The sequence below is a fragment of the Mus musculus genome, chromosome 13, assembly GCF_000001635.26.
Source record: "Mus musculus strain C57BL/6J chromosome 13, GRCm38.p6 C57BL/6J".
NCBI classification, from domain to species: domain Eukaryota; kingdom Metazoa; phylum Chordata; class Mammalia; order Rodentia; family Muridae; genus Mus; species Mus musculus.
In genome coordinates this window covers 110624085-110642819 of record NC_000079.6, presented here as the reverse complement: position 1 = coordinate 110642819, position 18735 = coordinate 110624085, and the positions used below count along the sequence as shown (strand labels likewise).

Here is an 18735-nt window from a genome sequence, read left to right as displayed (position 1 = left end):
AAAATATCTTTTATTTTATTTTCAAAAAATTAGACTCTATGAGACGGAAAAGAGGAAGGGGGTTTTGGAAGCACTAAGTAAGACAGCCAACAAGAAATCTCATTTTTATTTTCTTTGTAAAGAATGACCAGTGACACATCTTCCCACACAGGGCTGTCCTCTTTGCCTGGCTCCTTCCTCCTGCTTTTCCTGCAGGGGCACACACCCAGGCAGCCTCACTTCAAGCCAACCTTGCCTGCAGCCAGTGGCCAGAAATCCATCAACTGTCCTCTTATCTCCATAGATAGATCATCCCCCTGAATAACCAGTCCTAGAAAAGTAAAGAACAGAATTTATGAAGTAGGAAATTAAAAATAGACTTTTCTTTCCTTGTTAGGAGAGCTCAGAGGAAGCAAAGTATGTCAGGCATACTGGACTTATGTTCAAAACAGCCCGGATCTGCTTTCAGAAATGTAGGTACATCCAAGTTCAAACCATGTCTCACGTAGCACTTCACATACCATTCCAAATGGATTTTCACTCACTCACCAAATTTCAAAAAATAATTACTGTTTTTGGTATCAAGTAAAAAGATCCTGCACCTCTCTGTCTCGTCTCTGTCTCTGTCTCTCTATGTCTCTGTCTCTCTCTGTCTCTCTGTCTCTCTCTGTCTCTCTCTCTGTCTCTCTCTCTGTCTTTCTCTCTCTCTCTCTCTCTCTCTGTGTTTGCATTGTGCCCTTATATTTTGTGAGATTTTATTTTTTTATTTATTTATTTTGGAAGGTCATGCAAAGGCTTGTTCCAAGGGTAAAACAAATCTTAGACATTGTTCTTGCTGAACTTTTAAACATGGCACTTAATATCAGAGATACGTAAAAAATTCTGTGGCTCTTCTTAACAAGGAGAAATTCTTAAAATTGCATTATTAAAAAAACACTTTGTAAGAATTGTAACAAAAGAGGCTATAAATAGTGGATCACCATTGATTCAATAATTGCTATTTTTGAAGATTTCAAAGGAAGTTTAATTTACATGAACTTGAGTTAGGCAATTTTCCTAACTTCCCGGTGGTATATGTTCTGCACCCATGAATAATACATACAAACTCAGAGAGAAAATCCAAAATTAAATTTGCAATTCACACCATTTAAACAATTTCTATGAAGATTTTTTATAAGACAATAATGTCAAGATCATCTTTAAGCTCTGTATTTCTGTCTAATTTTAGGTTTCTGGGTTAATGATTATAATGACTCCAATTTATATTACACATATACATTATTTTGCATTTCAGGGAAATCACCCTTAAAATTATTTTTGTCATTTGTCTTTTGAGGCAGCATCTTGATATATAGCCAAGGCTAGTTCAAATGTGTTCTGGAGTTCAGGTTACCCTTTGGCTTCCTATCCCCTGCCTTTTTGTAGATATCTGGAGTGCAGTGGTCATACAAGATACAGATCATATATGTGTGTGTGTGTGTGTGATATATTCTGTAGATATATACTTATGTATATATAGAATATATACAGAATACACATCACACACAGACACACACAGATACATACACACACACATATATATATGTGTGTGTGTGTGTGTGTGTGTGTGTGTGATATTCTGTAGATATATACTTATGTATATATAGAATAGATACAGAATACACATCACACACACACACATATATAATATATGTATATTCTAGCCAACTGATGAGTTCCAAACTCAGGAAAGTTTGTCCGTTTAAAACAAGGTGGACAATGGTAGAGGAAGATGCCTTACTTCAATGTCTGGCTTCTACATGCATGCATACATATACACATCTTCACCCACACTCTCATGCGAGCATATTCACGTACCATACATATATACATGTACACGCTATAAAATGCTTCATTCTGCAGTTGCCCTTGAACCAAAATGGTTTAGTCAGATCAAAACCTCATACCGCATATGACATAATTCTCACCCATATTCTGAAAATAGTAAGAATAATGATAAAAATGTTTGGACATTTCAGTTTTTAGCCTGTTCTAGTAGAAGAACGGGTGCTTGGGATCCTGGTCCAAAGAGCCAGAAAAATATTTGAATATTTGTATTTCTATGAATGTGTTAATTATATGTTGCTAACAATATTATATTTATAGATATATATCAAAATACAATTAGCTTCTACTTATAGGAAAGAGTAGAGATGATTAATTTCATTTATAACCTATCATTTGATTCATGTAAAAATATATGATTTAAATTTCTGCAGAAACTAATAAACTTACTCTGTGCCGCCATAAATGAACATTACCCGGGTCAGGAAACAGGACAAGAACCACACAGCTGTTTTTAGAAGAGTCCCTCTTATCTGTTTTCTTCCCCAAAGTCATACAAACACTGAATGTGAACATTTGGATGAGATTTTGTTTCATATCATTTTATCATATCTATTTGTATATCACATTATGCAAATCAACCTACTATATAAAAATGGATGTGAAGTCACAAATGTAAACACCTTATATTAAGAGGGTCCTTTTAAAGTAAACGTTTTCTCGATTCCTTGTGAGTTCCACATCATGCACCTCACCCCCCCCCAGCCTCCATCCCCTCGTCTCCTTGCAACGCCCTCCCTCACAAAAATAAAAAGCACACAAAACAAAGCACAGAAAAAAAATCTCATCACGAAAGCTGTACTATGTCACAGTGTGTGCCCTAGCATTCCCCTCTGTCTACACATCTTCACTTGCAAATGTTCATTGGTCTGCTTCATGGTCTCTGGCTTTTGTGACACCAATATTGGATCCTCACTGAGACTTCTGGTTATCCCGTTGTTGTCCTGTAACGTGGAGATCCTGCAGGTTTGGATCTGTGTGACTGGCCCTTTCATAGATGATGTAGATTTGGGGGTAGGTCAACTCAGAGCCCTGGATCTGGGCCTGGGTGATAGCTGAGCTGATCAGCATGCTAGCTTTCCTTTGTCCACACCACCAGACTTAGTCCTCCAGCACTGCTCCGGCTAGGACATCCAATGCCACCATTGCCATCAGGAGGATGCAGGGTCAGCTCTTTTGCTCTCATGACCTTGGGCCTTTCACCTGCACCACACCCATGCTTTCAGGCCCAGATCCACTGTGCTGCCCAGTCAAAGGGTGGGACCCAATTTCCCAAGTGCCATAGCCTGTGAGGGACTGGCCCATCTCTTCTGCATTCACACCCTTGGGACTTGCTTGCCTGTGCCTTCATCATCAGGGCCAGCTCCACTGTGCTGCCCAGGCAAAACTCAGAGCCCACTCTTCCCCAAGTGCTACAGCCAGCCGTGACACAAGGCTAGCTCTCCTGTTCTCACGCAGGAGACCAACTCTACAGACTGCTGCATGTGAAGATGGAGAAAGGATGAGGGTACCAATCTCCCTGCACCCCCCACCTCATGGCAGACTAGAAGAGTGGTAGGGCCAGCTCTCCCATGCTCTCTCCTTTGGGGTTGGCTTACCTATGCCACCACTACCAGGGTCTGCTCTGTTGGGCTGCCCCAATGAGGCTCAGGAACTGTTCTCCTAAGTACTGTCAAATATAACAAATATAAGAGTTGAGGCCAACTTTCCAGAGAGTTGCAGCCAGTGAGAGTCAGGGACAGCTTCTGGATAGCCCCTGGGCATCCATGTGGTCCCCAGAGGGTACCTCCACCAGAGACATCTCCATGTTCTCTAGTAGCAATATGAGACATAGAGATTGCCACCCAGCCCTGTTGCTGTGTTGCCACAGACCCAGACATGGCCTTCAGTGGGAGCACAGGCTAGAATCTCACCATAGCCCAAGTGGTGGGGCTGGCCACTCACAACAGGCTACTTACTCTCCACCTTTGAGTCTCCAGTTCCATCTTCCTTCTTAAGGCTTTTTAAGATGCATGCAGCATTTCCCTTTTCACTCACCTGTCCACCACATGCTTACACATTCTGGAACTTTCTGCTGCAGACTGGTTACACAACTGGCAGGACCCTGAGTGACATCCTCTGTCTTGGCTGTGTGACTTGGCAGCAAGCAGGTGTCTAAGGCCTACATGTGCTGTGTCTCATGGAGGGTCCTCATGTCTCTGTCTGTTCTAGGCCAGTCTGTGGGTGATATAATGACATCCTAGCTCAGAAAAAAAAAAAAAAAGAGGAGGAGGAGGAGGAGAGGAGAAGGCTTGTTAAATGAAGAGTTACACAGACATTTGATCTTCTCTTTTCATCTAAGAAAAAGCTTACACTTTAAGTAGGTAGTCAGTGCAGGTGACTGAAGTCATGGTGAACAATGCATATTGACTCTTTTTAGTAAAGAGATAAACTATATAAATTTTATTGTTTTTATCAACACAACTTAAAGTACTAAAATGGAAGACAAGGCAGGTTTATGAGGACCACAAACACATGAGGTCATGCTTCCCTCTGAGATTCTGGTTCTGTGTGTGGATGGCTGTGAACGGGAGCGAAGAGAACAGCAGGAAAGGAAGGCAAGGGGATGGACTCGAAGAAAATCCTAAAAAAGACAAAAATGTCCGACGTGAGCACTGAAGTGACGCCCGAGCCTGTCCTTAGGGCTGAAGTTTGGGGGTTATCTCCTGAGAGTCTAGACCCAGGAGACTGAGTGCTCAGAGATCATTTCCAAGTGTTTTCAGATCTGAATCAAGTAGAAAGGAGCTCTAATCTTAAGCACCGAAGAGCAGGATGCAGGTAAAGAAGTTAACATGACCTTTTCAGTTCCTTGGGTACTTTCTCTAGCTCCTCCATTGGGGGCCCTGTGTTCCATCCTATAGATGACTGTGAGCATCCACTTCTGTATTTGCCAGGCACTGGCATAGCCTCACTCGAGACAGCTGTATCAGGGTCCTTTCAGCCAAATCTTGCTGGCGTATGCAATAGTGTCTGCGTTTGGTGGCTGATTATGGGATGTATTTCCCAGCCAAGAAGTGGGAGTGGGTGGGTAGGGGAGCAGGGTGGGAGGAGGGTCTGTTCATTCGGGTGCTGAGTGGCTGTCTGAGAGCCATGATCATCGGCTCCCTCTCACATGTCAAGATAAGGCCATGGTGATATAAGACGTGCAGTGCTTCAGGTTACATGCATTTGCAGCACCTATAAATTGTTCAGAGATCGAGAAAACGCTGGAGAAGCAAGACAGCGATCATGTAACACCCCATGGTGATTATAGTGATACCGCAGTGAGTTGTTTTCTCCTGTGACTACAAATACTGGATAATATTTTATCTAGAGTTTATAGAATGCACCAGATGAGAGTAGAAAAACCTAAGCAAGATGCAGATAAAACACTGCATGTGTTAAGGTGCAGTACCTGCTCTCTGGCATTTATTTACTGAATCTAAGACATTCAAACAAAATAGACCTTGAAGTATCTATTAACCCTTTACTCTTGTCCTAACCATTAGTCTCCTGGAAATAAAGCCACAGTCCCTTTCGGTGATCTGTGCATTTACTGTGGCGGCTGTTTACGCTTTTCTTTTAGAATGCCAGACCCCGATTCAGACTTACATTCTTGAACTCGTAAGCTCTGCATTTCTCTTCTGCCGTCTCAACCTATGGAGGATCTGAGGCCAGTGTGTCCTGTTACGGAGGCTTCACCACAATATGACAAAGGATAAAGAGATGTTAACTAGTCTAGTGTCTTATGGTCCTGTACAAAATGAAAAAGGACGTAGGGAACCGTGTAACATAGAAGAAATACCCAGGTTTTTTTTCTTTCATGATTGATAAGTAAATTCTGTCCTATTTATACTTGATATAGCTATAATTATTTCATTTCCCAACATTGAGGTTACTAAGGTTTGACAGGCAATACTGTTTCTATTAGACAGAGGGGAAATGTCCACTTATAGATGCCTCTGTAGATCAGTCTTCAGTGCCTGTTTCATAAATGGCATATTTGAAGGGTGCCCCGTTTTGAGTAGACCCTCGAGTTTTATGCCTTACTCCGTTGGGTGTATTGTCCCTGGTGGAGCATGAGGAGTTAATTACTCAGCAGTTGAGACAGTCCGAGTTTCGTTTTCAGCACAGGAGAAGACTGGCCTCCAAGCTGTCTAAATCTATAAAATCAATAAAGGATCAAGCCAGAGACATGAATTCCTCCGAACCTGGACTGAAAATGAGTGTTCCCCATATCCATTAATCTGCCTCCCACCAAGTAAATCACAAGAAGCTTTCGGCATTCCATCAAACTGACAGGGATGGAGAGGCAGCAAAGCAAGAAACACACTTACACCTCATAGCTCCTGACCAGATACATCACCTTCATCACTCAAAGCAGTGACACCAGCTAGAAACAGACGTAAAATGTTCCTAGATCCACTCATTAGCAGTGCTCAAAAAGCCACAGGAGGAACAAAACAAATGAAAATGGGAAGACGGCATTGCAGTATTATGTGGTCATTACTTTTTCCAGTGGTGGGTCACTACTCCCAGGTACACTGAATTAATTTTTTGCATGTCTATTTAATGTGTGAATAAACATTGCAAGAAGACACTAAATAGTTACCCCATCTATAGGCCACATCGTGTCATGAATATTTACATGTCATAATCTCCTTCAGTTTTCCCAGCGATAGAGTAATACAGCTTTTGTTGTAACTCTTGTAAGATTTGACCAGCAATGCAGTAAAATTGTTGTGGAAAGTAAGAACAAATAAGTAGAAATCAGAAATAAAAAAAACTCAGTGAAACTGGGAGAGAAGTATTGCATTGAATTCTAGTTAAGAACACAAAGAGAAAGGCACAATAACAACCGGTAGTCACTGATAGAATCAAGAGTCAAGAGTAGATGAGTGGTAAACAGAATCTTGACCATCAACGGCATGGAACAAAATCATAGCCCTAATGAGTACTCACTAAAAGAGTGAAAACAGGCTGTCCAAGACCATGTGACAAGACCCTGCCTCAAACTTCTCCCCTGAGACAAGAATAACACTGGTGACTTGTTTAAATGGTTGGAAAGCTTACAGATAGCTCCATTAGTAACATGGCCAACCATGGAGCAAGTGCAAAAACCACACCTCATGATGTGCTGCCATTGGAAGCAGAATTGTTTACATGGTATGAAATAAAACACAAATAAGCATAAAACAGGAAAGATAGAATCCAACCATGATAAAAGGCCAGCAAAAGCCAGACTAAGAGGCATTTACACAAAGCGTTGTGTCTATCTCCCACTTCTTTCCTTCTCTTCCCTGCCTTTCATCTTCATGGCTAAAATACCCAAACCTATGTAGAATTCTAGGATGAGAGTAATTTTCTTTGTAGTGAGTTAAAGATCCCACTGTCAATCTGACTTTCATTGTACAACTTATAGAACAAACCAAATGCTTCACTGTGTAAGAAAGTTCTTGAAGTTTAAGTAGGAGAGCAACAGTTTAAATGTAGAATACAAGTGTGGGCTGTCTGCATCAATGAAAGGCATTTGTATTTGTGTCTACTGCTGCTATGTCCAATACAGCAAATATGGACAGATTAAAGCAACTCAAATGCATTATTTTACAATTCTACCGTGAATTATTTGTTCAGTACACTCTTATTGAATAGAAACCAAATTATGCTAGTTTCATCATGAATGGAAGCAATTTCTTTTTCTTTTTAGTTCTACAGGCTGCTTGCATTCATTGACTCGAGAACCTTTCCTTCTTCGGTCAGCCATCTTAATTTGCCATCTAGCTGGTTCTCCCTGCATGCATTCTTCTTTGACACTCCAGGACCCCGTGACTCTGTGGAGTCTCACCAGATAGTCTAGTACAGACTCCTTAATTTAGGTCAATGAATTGACAAAGTTAATTTCATCTCCAACCTTCAAGTTTAAATTGTATCATTTGTAATATCCAAGGGTGTTACCTCTGGAAGTACAATAGAACCAAAGATTTAGAGGAGGTTGCTGAGAAACTAAACCTGAATACCTATCCATGGAGTCTCTACAAAGGAGCTTTTGGATGTCCTTACTCACTTGGTGAAGAAATTTATTTAAATGAGATTCCTTTAGTGGAATTCTAAACAGGTCACATCACAGACTGAATGCTTCTACTAGACATAGCTACTATGTCCACTTGGAATGTCTACATTTTAACCTCCCCTAACGGAATTCTACATTTAATTTTAAAATTAGCTTAAATTCTTCTTGGCCCAGGGAGTGGTACTTTTAGGAGGTGTGGCCTTGTTAGAATAGATGTGGCCTTTTAGGAAGAAGTGTGTCACTTTGGACATAGGCTTTGAGACCCTTCTCCTAACACCCTGAAAGCCAGTCTTCTGGAGGCCTTCTAATCCAGATACAGAACTCACAGCTCCTTGTGCACCATGTCTGCCTGGATGATGCCATGTTTCCTGCTCCGATGATAATGGACTGAACCTCTGAACCTGTAACCAGACACAATTAAATGCTGTTTTTGTAAGACTGGCCTTCCTTGTTCATGGTGTTTGTTCACAACAGTAAAAAATCAAACTAAGCCAACTCTGAAACATTTTTTATTTTAGCTCCAAAGGGTTCTCTCTTTTTCAAATGTATATCAGATATACACACCATCTTCATCTTCATCATTACTGATTTTACTTATAGCTACTCTATCCCATCCCTTCACACCATTTAGTCATAATTACCATGGTCTTCAGTAATACTTTCCCTGCTCAGTGAGTGTCATTTTCCTTCCCACTCATTTTCATTCCCACTTTGTCTCAGAGGAGTTATCAGCATTCCCAGTTTTCAGATGATGAAATGTGAAATCAAGAGATGAAATTTGGGATTCTGACTCAATCAGCCTGAAAGTGGGAGAGTAAAGTTGAATTCCAAATCTGTCTGACATAAGGCCGATGTTTGTGGACTATTTTTTTTAATATCTCTCCAGAGGACAGCTCATCATTGAATTATAAGCCCCTCTAAAAAGAAGACTGTCTCATCATTTTTCTGAAATCCCCAGGGCAACCCCCACAGAGTTAACCATATGGCAGGGGCCCTGTACACTCATGGGAGGGTCACAAATGTGGGCTGCAAGCAGAAGGGTGCCATTAACACTGTCGATTGCTTCAGCTCTGATTTCTTTTGCTAATGAAGAGATAATGCATCAAGTTAAAGAGGTTCAACCCTTCAAAGGGTTTTTATTGTGTGCCTGTAAAGGATGCTTGGTAGCGTAGGAGAAATGTGGGAATCCCCTTTTCAATTTTTGGAAAGATGACAATATGGCCTCAGCTGGGAAGTCAGCTAGCAAAAACATTGTAGCCAGGAGACTATCAGTTCTTCTAACCACAGAATTTACATAGTTTTGTCATCCAAACAGTTGTCACTAAAACAATCCCAAATAACACCACTCAAAGGAGTGGTGGTGGTGATGTGTTGCTCTCCATGGGCAGGCTTCCTGCTCCCAGAGAGCCCTTTAGGGAAGTTAAGAGCCATTCACAGAGCCCCACCCCAAGATGAAATTCCAGAGCACTTACACTTGTGCCTAATGATAATAATTACGGACCGAAAGGGCTCTTCAATGCTGACAGATGATGCATTTTATTAGCTATGCAGCAAGGTACCATTTCTTTTACCAGAAAGAACATCTCCTAGCTTGAATTACCCAGAGTCTGTTTCTGACCCAGGGGAATATAGATGAAGCTTATCACTTAGATAGTCATGGGCTTCTGTGTTTTCTAAGCCCTCCTTGCGTCTGTGCAGACTGTGGAAGAGGAGCACGTTCATGGGGGTTTTGAATAGCTACTACTACATAAGGTGAGCCATCCGTGTTTGGGCTTGAAGCAGATGAAATGGCATGGAGGGAAAGGGCTGTTACTCTCAAGTAGGCCTCCAGCCAAGATAAGGCTACAGAAACTGGCACAATGAGCAGAGGCACCTGGGGAGGCTTACTGCTCCTGCTTATACATCTTGCTTTGTTTCTGTCCACAGTTCCCAGCCCAGAGCAGGTGTTTGTGGGTTGGATAACCAAGTCTTTCAGCTCACTGGCCCTGGGTTCTCGTTCAGAGCAGACACACTGCTCATGGCAGAATTAAACAGAGCTTTAAAGTTGACACAGCCTTTAGAGTAGCTATTAGTAAACTCCAGTCTTTACCCATATCACTGTATTCATGTGCTCCCTTGAGTCCAGCACTCTGGGTGAAGAATTGAAATTATCATGCACCATGCCCTCAGTACTCTGCTCTAGCTAGATTGCCAGTTAGGACCTCAAGCTTTCCAACCCACATAGCTTCACACGTTGTGCCAGACAAGGAAAGGGTGACTAAAATGGTCATCACTCATCATTGAGACAGGCAGGGCCTGGGAGCCATCTCTCTCGTTGCTTCATTTCCATACATGTCCTATGCAAAAGCAGTGCCTTCTGTTGGCTCCCTTAAGTCACATGACAAATATTTTCTGAGGAAACCATCAGTGAAAAGACCTAGAAACACTGGAATTCTGATTCAAGTCCCTCCACAGTGGGGTCAATTGCTAATGTACAATGTACATCTGATTCTCCATACTGGCTCCGTACTGGCCGAACCACCATTGATAAATATGACACCCCAAATTCTGATCCTGTCAGCACAAGATCTCAGAAGTCGATTTGAACAAACTATAGAATTTTTCAGTTAAGTGGGCATTGGTAGCAAATAATCCCCTCACTGGGATGGTTTGTTTCTTGTTTGTGGTACATGTGCTTTGAAACAGACCAGTGTTATGTACTGGGGAAGAGGAATCATCCAAGCTATGCAGATAGACAGGGGCTCTATTATCTGAAGACACTCCTCTCTCTCTCTCTCTCTCTCTCTCTGTGTGCCAATTTTTTAGACTTGAAAGAGCAGGGAGGAAAAAAACACTGGAAATTTGATTATGAATTTCTTATTGCTAGAACTCCTCCCACGGTGGCAGCTGAGCTGTGGGGCACCGGCTCAGCTAGGAGCAGAGCAGAAATACTTCTGCAAAGACACTGACCTTCTCCAGCAAGACTCTTTCTCATGAGGCACTTGGAGACATCTTCATCATCTGAAGTGCTTGATGCGTTATATGGGGAGTTTTCTTCAGAAAGGAAGGTCTTTAGAGCAGGCTAACAGGGAGGAATGAGGGAGCCAAGAGAGTATGTATGCCTTGCCTTTGGAAGCCACTTAGATTACATCTCGGGGCATCCTCTCCTGCCCAGGGTTCAGTGTGTGCATCTGAAAAAAATGAGATGAATGTGAAATAGCAGTGATGTGGTGTCCTAGTAAGCACTTATTTACAGCACTGGTTTCCTGCTTATATAAAGGGGTTTTATAACCCAAAACCTAGGATACCCAAGATATAAGATACAATTTGCTAAACACATGAAACTCAAGAAGAATGAAGACTGAAGTGTGGACACTAAGCCCCTCCTTAGAATTGGGAACAAAACACCCATGGAAGGAGTTACACAGACAAAGTTTGGAGCTGAGACGAAAGGATGGACCATCTAGAGACTGCCATATCCAGGGATCCACCCATAATCAGCTTCCAAACGCTGACACCATTGCATATACTAGCAAGATTTTGTTGAAAGGACCCAGATGTAGCTGTCTCTTGTGAGACTATGCCGGGGCCTAGCAAACACAGAAGTGGATGCTCACAGTCAGCTGTTGGATGGGCTCCCAATGGAGGAGTTAGAGAAAGTACCCAAGGAGCTAAAGGGATCTGCAACCCTATAGGTGGAACAACATTATGAACTAACCAGTACCCCGGAGCTCTTGACTCTAGCTGCATATGTATCAAAAGATGGCCTAGTCGGCCATCACTGGAAAGAGAGGCCCATTGGACACGCAAACTGTATATGCTCCAGTACAGGGGAACGCCAGGGCCAAAAAAATGGGAATGGGTGGGTAGGGAATTGGGGGGGAGGGTATGGGGGATTTTGGGATAGCATTGGAAATGTAATTGAGGAAAATATGTAATAAAAAATGTTAAAAAAATAAAAAAGTAAGCTTTTACTTCTTTTTTGAAGATCTATTTGTAGTTATTTTCTATGCATCGAATATCTTATCTGCATGCACGCGTATGTACACCCGATATGTGCAGTACCTATTGAGGCCAAAAGAAAGACTTGAGTCCTGTGGCGCTGCAGTTACAGATAGTTGTGAAGTGCCATGGCGGCACTGGGAGTGGGAACCTGTGTCCATTCAAAACCAAAGGGACTGAGCCATCTCCCTCCGCTAAAGGATGGCTTTGTATAATTATTCCTAACAAAGTCCACTAAATTTATAAATAAATCTGCTTATCAAGTGCATGCAGATTAATTGAAGTCGATATGAGAAATAGCATTTGATGAGGCTGATGTTTACCCTGATGTAGGACTCAGTACAGAGTGCAGGGGAACATGATGTCGTCGTCCCACAAACCAGTAAAACACGTAGGTTTTTATTTCAAAAGGTAAAAAATAAACTAAAAACAAAATTAAAACCTTATTCAAATTATAGAGACTTAATTTTCAATGGCTAACGGGATCATTTAGTCAAAAAGTTGACACGTTTTCTATAAAAGGATCTTAGAGTAAGGATTTCAAACATCACCTCAAAAAATCTTCACATATTACACAGTACTAATTATGTGTGCATGTTTACAGAAAGTTTAGTCAACAGACAGCAAAAATGAGATTAGATAACTTTGACGTGTCATAAAGTATTCACCTTTTAAACTTTTCAGCAGTTTAGGAATATAGAGATCTTATTTGCCACACAATTAGCATGATAGGCAGTTGGGTGGGACTTACTTTTGAGCCTTGCTGAGTCCACATCAGATCAAGTAAGCTTACACAGATGAGGGCTCTGAAGCTCCTTGAACTACACTGCTTTAAAACCACAACAAAGTCAGAGAGGAGCCTGGGACTTGGCTCAGCAGTTAAGAGCACTTTCTACTCTCACCGAGAATGCATTCGGTTCCTAGCTCGAAACCATCTGAAATCTCAGGTCCAGGGGCCCTGATGACATTTTCTGGACTCCTTGGCAACAAGATACACATGTGGTACAACAGCATACACATAGCCAACAACAAAAATGGAAAAACATACACTATGCATACAATAAATATAAATGTCTTCTTTAAAAAGTTCTCCAAATCTGATATACTCTATAAAATATGAATCTGCTTTTAAGAAGAATCAAATCATGACACTTTTCAAAGACAATAGAATGAACTGTATTAAGCAAAATAAACTAGACTTAGAGAGACAAAAAGGACATTTTCTCACACAGCCTTTCATAGCTTAAAAGAAAGTGTAAAGAAGAAGCCAGCTGTGGAGGAGGAAGGGGAGGAGGGAGATGGGGAGGACAGGGAGAGGGGAAGAGGGTGTGGCAGAGAGAGAGGATTGGCTGTGTGCATCTTGTACATGCTTGGAAGCCTAGCAAAACCACTGTTCTTTATAATAACAGAGGATAATGGAAATGCTGATAAGGAACCTCCCTTCTTTGCCTTCCTACTCCTCCACATGGTCTTTATTATATAAGAGGGGTGAAGAGATAGATGCTCCTTCTACTAACCCAGGGCGATTGATATATATAGAGAGAAGGAGATCAGGACCAAGGGAAGGCTGGAGGCAGAAACAGCCGATAAAGCTCTGAAGTGTCATATTACCCATTTACTAAAGCTTTAAAGTTATTATTATTAACTTTAGAATTAATCTTCCACCTACCTTTAAACAAGCAAGTCTTATTAAAGTTGTTGAACTACACACAAAATGAGACATGAAGAGATTGGCTGAAGAAGAAGGGTTGTAGGCAGAGTGTGAGGGCCATGAAGCTGTGGAATAAGACCAAAATGTATTTTATAAATGTCTGAAGTAGTTTTATATTTTATTTTATATTTTAATATATATAAATATAAATTTAATTTAATCATATTGAATTATATATTTTAATTATATATTTATAATATATAATATATATCTAAATATATACTTAATTATATATTAAAATAGCATATTTTATCTTATATTTGATTATGAAATAAAATCTATATTTAAAAAAAGAACCTTCACAAATAAAGCTATAACTTTTGAATTTGGAAGAGACTTTAGAGGTTATCAAATCTAGTCTGATTCTCCGATGAGGATGTTTGGTTTCCTGAATAGATCCTGATCATGAGGGAGACACCACTAAAACTCCACTTGTTGGAGGCCATTCTGTTATATTGCCTTTCATGACATAGGCCTGACTGACAGAAACTCAGTGAGGGATACCCAGCAGTCATCCCCTTGGCAAAACAACTCTCCATCATCTATGTAGGCCACATTTCTCCCAGACCCTCCTAGCAATCTAGTGGTCATAGAGATAAGAACTATTAGCATTTATATACAGCAATATCTAGCACCCTGGCATCAGTAGGTTCTCAAATGGCTGATAATAGGTAGGGATGATAGAAAGATAATTTGCATTTGTTTTTGGATCCCTGCATATGTTCATGCATATTCACTAACCGGGGTGAGTTAGTCTTATATAACACAGAACCCTAAAGTTTCCATGGTAACATTCCATTTACTGGCAGCAATGCATTGAATCCTCAACCCCCCAAATCCTTTTATTAATTCTGTAAAGTACAGTCTGCTGCAATCTCTTTCAGGCCACAGACTGTATTATTTCTCTTCTGATCTAGAACCAGGGGCTTGGTTTATCTGTCCAAGCAGAATGGACAGAGGCTGTCTTCCCCTTTCCATCTTACCTACAGTCATGTGTTTTCCAGAAGTCACTGGCACCTGTTGGTAATACTGCAGGTGTCCTGGTTCTGAAGACACAGCAGCATTTGGACATGCGTACAAGGAGTGTATTCAGGGCCACCACTCTCTATGACAGTTCAGACAAAGGACATGGACATGTGTCAGAGCAGCCATCTCTACAGATGCAGTCCATACGAGCCTTTGTAATTGTGTCTTTGCAATGAAATGGTTTGGCTGGCATCGAGCTTGCTATAATTCTCTGATCCTGCGTCAACCCCCCACTTCTGCTCTCCCTCCTCCTCAGCAGCCTCCTCCTCCATACCACTGCTGGTGCATTCATGCGTCATTTGCAACCTCTCACCGCGGCTGGAACATCTCCGCATCTATGAATAGATTTAACAGCCTCCTTCACACGCTTCCTCCTAGGGCTGGACTGACTCAGCTTCACTAAGAACAGAGAGCACTTTGATTGACAGCTGAGTTTGCCATCCTATGTTTCCACAATGTGATGCAGGAAAGAGAATACGGCTTACAAGAAACCCTCTCGAAAAAATAAATCCAGCCCAGCAAATGAACAGAGGAACGAAAAGAAATACTGTTCCGGCTAGAACACTGATGTAGGTGTTTGTAGATAAAATGATAATTTAGAATATGAAATTCATGATTTGAAAAAAAAACGATAAGCTATCTTTCACGCTTGGCTTTGATCTAAAGATTAGAAATTGCTTCCCCTGAGAAAAGATACTTACAGATGCAATTTGCAAAGGAGCCAGGCAGAGGGAAACAGGATCCACAGCAGGCAGATCCAGGTCACCCAGGCTTACGTGATGAATACTTATTGTGTATCACACTGAATTCACAGCCACTACCTTTAATTAGTAACAAGAACATAGTCAGGGCAGCAGGCAGCTGCAGAACCTGCCTCTGGCCCTCAGAGGAACGGGGACCATGTCTGGCTCAGGGGGACACAGCTGCTTTACAAACTCTGAATGTGTGGGAACAAACGCCGCTTGAGATTTCTGTAGTAGGGAACCAGCTAGGGAGGTTTTTCCAGAAAGAGATAAGTTCATGACTGTTTATTAATAGGACACTAGATTCACTCAATAGAAATGTTTGGTAGTGACTGCTTAATTGTTCTCAGGCAGTAATTACTACAATTAAGAACCTGCAACATTGCAAAACCTCGTCTAGACTAGTATTAAAAAGAACCTGTTGGTGATTGCTCTTTGCTGGAGAGAACAGATAAACAGTGGACCTGTGAGTGGTGCTCAAGTGTTTACTAGGAACCCATCTTCCCAGTCTTCTCCCCGACTGATACAACAGCCTTGAACTTGAGGTATTCTGGGTAGCACAAACACCATGCAAGTGCATACCTTCATTCACCCATATCTCTAATATCGGCTACTTGTCCTATTAAAAACATGAGGTTGATATTCCCACAGCAATGACTGTTAACATTTCCTACTTGGAGACAAACTGAAACCAGAAAAGAGCCCCAGAAAGAGACAGTCAGGCTCAGAGTGACAGCAGGAAAGACCCTCACTTCCAAAGAAACTGCAAAGTCCAGGATGCTCCCGAGGAGGAAATGTCACCTCTTAAGAAATCTTATCTGCTTCTGCTTCTGCTTCTGTGACTCTCCCCCACTGCTGTCCTTCTTCTTGGAACTTCCCACAGCCAGGCAAACCCTTAACCCCTTCCTTCCAAAGCAGCACAAGTGAAGAGTTAAATTCACACCCTCAACGCCACACTCTTCTTTTCTCAGAGACCCAGCATCTCATACCCGTTCCAGTTCAGTGTGCTGGACAACGTGAGCACTCTCAGGCTCTTGCTTAGCCTGATGATGGCCATGCTAAATTATGTGCTAAAGCCTCCGGGACAATGACATAATCAGGTGTCTCTGGCACCCACAATGCATTCTGACAAAGAAGGCTTGAGGTATGAAGATGCTTGTTTTTAAAAACAAACATTTGAAAGCTTTTGCTTCACACGGTTTCTTTTATTGCGATGATCTTGCATCAGTGAGAAGCATTTGCTCTAAGTAATAAATTAACATTGCTACCAGTTATTACTAGCGTAAGTAAGACATTTCCATTGGGGTTCGTTCCACAGGATTTTGTTCACATACGTCGTCATGAGCACACTGTTGTGATAACATACAGAATACCTTTCATGGCACCGACTCCCCAGTACTCCACCTGCTAGTGTGCACCTCTAACTTCTGTGCTATGGTTAATCTTCAAGGTCAACTTGTTTGGATTAAGTAATATTTAGGGTGTGACTCGGGAATGTCTTTGGGTGTGTCTCCAAGGGCGTTTCCAGAGAGGATTAGCTTTGGGGATAGGATCCACACTAAACGTGGGTGGACCCATTCCACAGGCTGTGGTTCGGGACTGCACAGAGAGGGGAAAGGAGAAAGTCAGCTAGTGCAGAGTTCCTTTCTGTCTTCTTAGATGTGAGCAAGCAGCCTCACATTCCTGCTGGCACACCCAGGGGATGCTTCCGCCCCAAGCTTCCATGAATACAGTGCACTCTCTTCCTGGAAACCAAATGTAGCTTTGCTCTCTAAGTTGCTCCTTGTCTGATATTGATTATAAGGGCAAAGAGGAATTCATACAGTGCGGTCTTGGTATCTCTATACTGTGTTTTTCTGTAATCCTGGAACCTAGAATCATGGTGTGCAGCCTTTGTAGGCTGACATCTTTTGCTTTGCAATATCATCCATGCTGTGGTAGAATTACCCTTTGTTATGAGCAATGCTCTACTGTTAGGTTAATATACATTTATCTATTCACCGATTGCAGGATATTCTAATTGTGTCCATATATTGTTAACTATGACTAAAACTGTTACAAGCACCCATGGGAAGGCTTTTGGTGGCTACCCATTTTAAAATCATTTGGATAAATACAAAAATGTACAACTGCATCTCTGGCATGGGTACAGTCCATTTTGTAGGAACCTGCCCAATTGTATCTGAAGTTGCTGTCACCAATTTTCAGCCTCGACAACAGCAAACAGGATTTTCAGTGAGTTCGATTATTTTTTTGAGAATGGTATTTGGTAAATACAAAAACACAAAAGAGATAAGTTGTGGTGTGGAATTAATTCAGAGCTTTCTAGCTGTTGTTTTGGGCTGTCTTTGCTGTACACAGTGAGGGTAGTGGGGGTGAGCTGAACTAGGTAGTGTCTCCACTTGGTACTTAGGAGCACTATAAACTAGTCAGTGTCTTCACTTGGTACTTAAGAGCATATAAGAAAAGCAAATGTACTTGGGGAGGCTGAGATTCATCTTGTCTAATTAAAGAATAGGATGATGGTGCCAATTCCTCAAAATCAAGCAAATATGAAAGGTAAAACTCATTTACAAAGACTAGCTAGCATCTTCATGACCTTACGGTGAGTACCCCATATGAGCTTCTAACTCCAATGATATTGACTATGATAATTTTCACCAGTTACTGTTTGTAATTGTAAGTGGATTCTTTATTATAATGGCAAAATTCTGTTTCCAAAACAAGAAAATGACTCCAGTCTTTTCAAAGTGAGTGGAATTTCCCAGTCATTTCTACCTAGTAGAACTCAGAGAGGATAGAAATACCATGGACTCACAGATCACAGATTCTAGCATCTCTGAGGATGCAGCTTCTGTATCTACGTCTCACTGGCAGTGTCTGTGTGGGAGTGGGTCATTGCAGGTCATGCCCCTGGATTTCCCACAATAACCTCACTTACCATAGACCCATCTTCTGAGAAAAAAGGCCAGTAGCATCGTCTCAGTAAAGTGTAACTCCAGCCTTGGGAGATGCAATAGCCACAAAGATTTCCTTTATCTTCTGATACAAAATTAGCATCAATATCCCACTTACTGTGAGATTCTGTGTGGTGCTCAACCGGGGGACCACATTTTCATATTTTCTATTGCCTTCACTGTGTGTGTGTGTGTGTGTCCTGAAACATCACTTCCTTTGGTTATTTTAATGCAGTTTGTCACCCTCTGAGCCAGAAGCTAGCTCTGGTTTATCAGCTGATTCCTGAAATGTGAAAATGCTCATCTCCAGTACCTGATTCCTTAGAGCACCTGCTTTCCTCCACCACCACCCGTAAAACTTATTTT

General features: G+C 41.6%; 1 long non-coding RNA gene across 3 annotated transcripts; it reads right to left on the bottom strand.

The window, feature by feature from the left end:
- Nucleotides 1–78: 78 nt before the first annotated feature.
- Nucleotides 79–15575, bottom strand: Gm33045 (predicted gene, 33045). 3 transcript variants are annotated; one of them, NR_167735.1, is made up of 6 exons: nucleotides 15371–15575; nucleotides 14627–14748; nucleotides 13602–13708; nucleotides 10901–11121; nucleotides 3901–4080; nucleotides 79–310 (listed from the first exon to the last, which is right to left on the bottom strand). It is a non-coding gene; the product is annotated as a predicted gene, 33045 (long non-coding RNA). The 3 variants fall into 3 exon arrangements; NR_167736.1 differs by lacking the exon at nucleotides 15371–15575 and adding an exon at nucleotides 8278–8352 and having other exon boundaries at nucleotides 3901–4102; nucleotides 14627–14848; NR_167737.1 differs by lacking the exon at nucleotides 15371–15575 and having other exon boundaries at nucleotides 3901–4102; nucleotides 14627–14848.
- Between the last annotated feature and the right edge of the window lie 3160 nt (nucleotides 15576–18735).